Source organism: Centruroides sculpturatus, unplaced genomic scaffold (genome assembly GCF_000671375.1).
Source record: "Centruroides sculpturatus isolate CEXI.00-Female unplaced genomic scaffold, Cexi_2.0 scaffold188, whole genome shotgun sequence".
NCBI classification, from domain to species: Eukaryota; Metazoa; Arthropoda; class Arachnida; order Scorpiones; family Buthidae; genus Centruroides; species Centruroides sculpturatus.
This window is the reverse complement of record NW_019384404.1, coordinates 729,614-736,143: the sequence shown is the minus strand read 5'-3', so window position 1 is coordinate 736,143 and position 6,530 is coordinate 729,614. Positions and strand designations below refer to the sequence as shown.

Below are 6,530 nucleotides of genomic sequence, written 5' to 3'. Positions count from 1 at the left end.
GCTATGTCTTGGGCTACTCAAATATTTTACGTTTTTGATACTAAATTAACTTCTGAAGTATAATTTTTTATTCTGACAGTTTTGTCTTCAATTTTATTTTATTATAATTTTTTATTATTTTTATATTTTTCAATATATTTATTTTGTTCGTACAAAATAAAAAAATAATTTTTAATGATACAATAGTCTTTGTTAGGCTTCACATCGACGAAAATTCAACGCAAAGCGACACGCAACGGAGAAAAATTTCAACACGGGATAAATTAATATATTTTTTTGTACATAATTGGTTATCCGAAACATCAATCTTCCGAACAACCCCAGTTCCCAATTGATTCGGATAATCGATGCTCTACTGTAAATAATTCCTTATTGTGAAATTTAAGTATAAAATTTGAATGTATTCTGGCCCCACAAAAGGTCACTCCAGCCCTGCTCTCAATAAGGGATTTGTACCACCCTTTAAATTGTTGGTCCTTTGTGAGATACTTGCCTCCAAAGATCAGTTTTTAATATGTATCAGTAAACTTCCTATTCTACGTGCTTTCAATGTAGTTGTGTGCTCACTATCGCTTGCACCTCAGTGCCCAGGTAAGGGCGAGCCCCTGCATCCCCTAAAACTATATAACATTTAATACTCCACAGTCAAGCGGGCTGCTTGAAGCCAGCACAGTTGTGTAGGCTAAATAGTTAAATGCGATAGTCTTAGCAGATGACAGTATTGCACATTGGATTAAAGTTACAACTGGCATCCTGTTAGCAGAAAAGAACTGTAATATTTGCTCAAAATGTTTTTTTAAAGTTACATTTGTTTTGGAAAAGAACAACTAATTATATTTTTAAGTATCTGTGTTTTTTTTCATTCTGTTTTGTGTTTGTTTTTTCCATGCTTCCCTTTTCTCTCCAACTAATATATTATTCAGCCAAATAGTTTAGTTTTGAGAAGTATTTGACCCAAATACTAAATACATATGTTTAATATTTAGCAAATACTGAACATTTTTACCAATATTAATTACATTGTAATCATTTTGAAGATATTTTCAAAAATTCCTTTTGCAAATAACTTGGAAATGGTTTAAGAANTCTTTTCCCGCAAGCTGAGTAACTCTCAGCGTCAGTATTCTGCATACGACCGATTACTTCTGGCAGTGTATTTGGCTGTGAAATATTTCCATTTTTTGCTGGAAGCACGACAGTTCACCATTTACACAGACCATAAACCATTAACGTTTGCCTTCCAGCAACGACACGATAAGTGTACACTCCGTCAGTTGAGACATCTCGACTTTATAGGACAATTCTCAACAGACATCAGAAACATAAAGGGGATCGATAACGTTCCAGCTGATGCTCTCTCCCGTATTGAATCAATTAGTAGTCCATCTATAGATTATAGCAAAATTGCAAAAGACCAACAGCAAGATCCTGAGCTCCAGTCTCTCCTGACTTCAAGTGACTCATCACTTGTACTTAAGAAGTTTAAACTTCCTGATAGTGATGTCGAAATTTACCGTGATGTATCGACAGGTCGCATTCGTTCAAACATTCCGCCTGGTTATCGTCGCATAGTGCTTTCAACACTGTCCATAACCTGTCCCATCCAGGTGTAAGGAGCTCAACCAGATTGGTAAAAGCAAAATTTGTTTGGTCATCCATCAGTAAAGACTGCCAGACATGGTCTCGCACCTGCATTTCTTGTCAGCGGTCGAAGATCCAGAGACATGTCGCTAGCCCTTTGGGAACCTTTCCTATTCCAGACACTAGATTTTTAAATATTCATATTGATATTATTGGTCCATTGCCACCTTCCATCGGCTCAACATATTGCCTCACAATTATCGATAGATTTTCTCGTTGGCCTGAAGCAATTCCGTTGCCAGATATAGCTGCTGAAACAGTGGCTTCAGCCCTATATTCAGGTTGGATATCTCGCTTTGGAGGCCCTGCCCAAATAACATCTGACCAAGGACGGCAATTTGAATCTAGCCTATTCAAATCCCTCAATCAACTTATTGGTGCCAAAAGAGTTAGAACAACAGCATACCACCCAATTGCGAATGGCATTGTTGAACGCTTTCATCGCTCACTTAAAACTGCCATCAAGTGTCTACTCTACTGAAGTGTACTCTACTGAAAGGTGGACGGAAGTACTACCTACAGTCTTGTTAGGATTGAGAACTGCGCTTCGTGAAGACACCAACACTACTGCAGCTGAGATGCTCTATGGCACCAGCCTGGAGAATTTTTCGTCCCAGGTTCCCAGGACATCAGTCCATGTTCTTTCGTCGAAAAACTCAGGACGATGATGGCAAACTTAAAATCAGTGCCTGTGGTGTACCACTCCTATCGCAACTCATTTATCTACAAAGAACTGCAGTCATGTTCCCACGTATTTCTCCGCAATGATGCTGTACGGAAGCCCTTGCAGCCTCCATACGATGGACTCTACGAAGTCGTGTCACGTGGTAGCAAGACATTCACTCTATGCATAAAGGGAAAAGAAACTGTAGTTTCTATTGATCGACTGAAACCGGCTTTTATTCTCGCAGCGAGCGAGTCGGACCAGTTACCCCCAACGTCTCCAACTCCAAGACCAGCGACGACTAAACATACCACAGACAATCCACCCCCAACGCGACAAACTGCCACACGCTTTGGCCAACATGTATCCTTTCCCGCTCGTTTCGTGTCGCAGACACTGGTGGGGGAGTAGCTGTGGCAGCCAGCGCCAGAGATTTCGAACACTATCTGGCAATACTTGCCAACGAGAGTTGACTGGTAACGTCGAAAAGAAAGAGGCGCGAAAGTTCGTCGGATTTGCCCGGGCGTTGCCCGAGGGTGTCGGTGGCAGTTCTGACCTTTTTAATAAAGTTCTTTTTGTTACTGTTCGTGTTTGACTGCTTAGTGTTAGTTGTAAAGATCAGTAGGATCGAATGACAAAACGTAATTCCCTAACCTTCGACACTCGGCGCTTAAATTGTGGATCTGACTGAACCCATAATGCTGCATAAATGATCCTCTTATTGACAACAGGATGACCGCGGTGATAAAAACATTAGCTTACAGCTTCGGGAACCGGGTTCGAGTCTGAGTCCCCAGGAATTTTAATAAATGGATTGAGCCAAATATTTCGGGCTCTGTCTTTAACAATGTAGCCGCTTCGTTATAGGTCTACCCAAATTCAAAACGGGCTACTTTAGTGCCTTCAGGGCAGAGAGAATCAAAGGCGAGAAGGGTTTTTCTTTTCTATAATCCCTCCGCCATCGGCCGTCGGGCGATTAGAGTGAAAAGCTTAAAAAAATTCTTAACATTTTTTAATTGGTAATAATTTTCATAAAATTATAAATTTATAACAGAAGAATTATACAATAAAAGTAAATTATATGATTAAAGATATAATATTTATAATTTAATTACTGTATTTATAATACAATTTCTAGAACAACGCCCGTCCTCTGGTGGCCGTATATAGAAGTTATAAGCACGGCGTTCTTTCATGCGAAGTTTGAAAGTGTATTTTGGATAAGTGCTAAGAAATAATGTAAGTGCGTTGATATTCTTAACCATTCGTTTGACATTAATTAATTTATCAAATTGTTGATCGTTCGTTTATGTTATTTCTAGTAATAAGAGAGATTTCATTGAAAATCTCTAACGTAGTTGGTAGATTTTGGTGGTTTTGAATTCGGATTTAAAAGCTAATTAATCGCATCATTCGAACTCGTATTATCGTACATATTTCGAATTTATTCATTAGCATTATCATTTTTCAGTAAAATATCGGAGAAAGAGCAAGTTATTCTTAGAAGAATGACGTCGAGTACATTTCAATATATACTCTTGACATTTATTTACCTTCTAAATTACTCCATGTTTTGTTACTTCATGAAATGTGAAATTTGATAGGAAAACCTGAGTGTAATGCACAGTTAACAGTTTAAATCTTAAATATTTACGAAATTTAAGATTTAAATACTTACAATTGCAACGTGGAATGAGTTTTAGTGTGTTTACAAGTTATTCTAGATTTTGCTTTTACTTTTGTGAAGTTTGGGTCGATTTCAGAAACAAAGAGCGGTCAAACTTTACCTACGTACATCGTCAAGGTTTCACAGTGGGGATCCACATTCTAACCTAACTTAATCTATTTTAATAAATTACCAATAGTTTGGTAATTTATTAGAATAGGTTAGGTTAGAACATGGATCCCTACTGTGAGGCCATGACTCTGCATGTATGTAAAGTTTAACCCAAAGAACTAAGCCACAATTTAGACCTGCCTCTATCATAGTTTAAACTATGATTCTTGACAAGAACAACAATACTTAGCAATGGCTAATTGCTGTCCAAATGAAGGGCCCGCCAGTGGCCAAGCAATTCTGTTCACTGAACACTGGAAGTTCGGTCGTGCGTTGGTGCCTCGTTAGGATGGGCTGGCCACATGGAGATTTCTGGATTTTCTCCACATCTGTGACGCCTGAATAGGGACGAGTTACCCTTAAAAAGACCTCCTGGAAGGCATCCCCCTAGGCAGATTGCCCAAGTGTTGCATTGCTGTAAATACTCTATAACAATGTTAAGAAATTACAGTATGTAATTACATAAAATACCTGTTGCTATATTAAAACAAAACTGTTAGTCATTGAAAATACTGCTTACAAGTCTTTTTAACATTAAATTTTTCTATAAAACATTTCTCTTGTTTAGATTGGCAATTTAGTATATCAATATATTCAGGGCTGGTCAGTGGGTGGTGTGAATGGTGTGACCACACAAGGCCCTGCAATCCTGCATGATCCAGCTCTTGTAAAATTTAAAAATTGATTATTTCAGTATTTGCTAAGTTAACTAAATTTTTGCTAATATATTTAACAGATGGTACGTTTACATTAGAATACTGTATTATTTTAATCACGTACTCTGAACCAATTATAGTGTGTAGATAATAAAAACAAACAAAAACGAATGTTTTTAAACTCCTTCTGAGTTCTTCATTGGGTTTTGCACGGATGCAATGGGCTTTTAATAATTTTTTCGAACTTATATTTGAACTCTTGTTCAAATTTTATTCCAGTAGTGGTTATGAAGAACCATCAGAGAATCATTAAAAAACCTGATGAAGAACTTGGAAAGAGTTTGAAAACATTCATTTTTGTTATCTACACACCGTAATTGGTTCGGAGTATGTGATTAACTATATCCTGGTGTGGTGAGTGGTTGTTTATTATTTTGTTGTTCGAAACTGCTATTTTTTTTTTATTAAAAGGCCAGTATGACAATCTTGCACTGGGCCCCACTATTTCACGGGCTTGGCCCTGAATATAGTAAACAAGAAGCTATTCTAGGTCTTTCAATTTATTACATAATGGATAGTATTATACTGAATTGGGCCTTATTACATTTTGGTGAATTTAATCATGTCCAATTCAGAGAATGTATTACATTCTCTTAGTTTTGTCTTATCATGAAAGACAATTACAATCAGGGATGGACCAAATATAGAGTTTTGGATGAATACTGAATAATTATTTGGAATAAGTAATACTTGAATAATTATAAGTAATACTTGAATAATTATTACTGTTGCACTACCAAAATAACTAATATTTAGCCAAATATCAACTGATTTATTTGGAAGTGCATGAAACAAAAGGCTTAGAGTAATGTAGAGATCAGTACCTTCTATTCATTAATAAAGATTATATAAGTTTTTATTTTAAAAAAATTATTATTAATTATGTGATGAAAAGTAAAAAAATTAAATCTTGCTATTGAAGCCCGTTGGTTTTTAGCAGCTGTACTAAGTAGTGTATTTAGTGAATTGTACATAAATTCTTTCAGTATATACAGCGTAGCTAGAAATGTTTGACAACCAACAAATCACTTCCTATCAATGCAGAAGTATTACTGTTGTTTGTGAAAATTAAAACACTTGAATTATGATTATTATGAAACATATGCCGTTAATCCATCGGGCTAGTTTTAAGGCTAATTACTAAATAAATTACGAAATTAATTTGGCACTAGAGGTAAGCGTTAGGCGCCATCTCTTATTAATATTAATAATTATAAATAAATTAATTAATTTAAATAATTTAGAACCGCTGGGAGAAAAATCGGCCCGGAGCGGGACTCGAACCCCACAACTCCTGCTTACCGTGCAGATGCGTTGCCAGTTACGCTATCCGGACCTCCGATCCGATCTCCTCTTCCAGCGTATAACTATGTAACCATCGACGGTTATTACAATGCCGGCTGGGGACACATTCAGTGCCCACGTCCTACTCCTATAAGGCACTCAACCGGCCATCGCAAGCCCCGGCAAGGCGTAATATATATAATCATCGCTAAACCCGATGTAATATAGCTAATCACCAAACATATGCCGTAAATCCATCGGGCTAGTTTTAAGGCTAATTACTAAATAAATTACGTAATTAATTTGGCACTAGAGGTAAGCGTTAGGCGCCATCTCTTATTAATATTAATAATTATAAATAAATTAATTAATTTAAATAATTTAGAAC

The 6,530-nt window shown here is 36.6% G+C and overlaps 1 protein-coding gene across 1 annotated transcript in view; it reads left to right on the top strand.

Annotated features, from left to right (window-relative positions):
• Positions 1-3,436: 3,436 nt before the first annotated feature.
• Positions 3,437-6,530, top strand: part of LOC111618778 (exportin-2-like) — a 58,261-nt gene continuing 55,167 nt past the window's right edge. The window contains exon 1 of the mRNA XM_023360349.1: positions 3,437-3,544. The gene's annotated coding sequence lies outside the window, so the exon portion shown is untranslated. The remainder of the gene's footprint in view (positions 3,545-6,530) is intronic.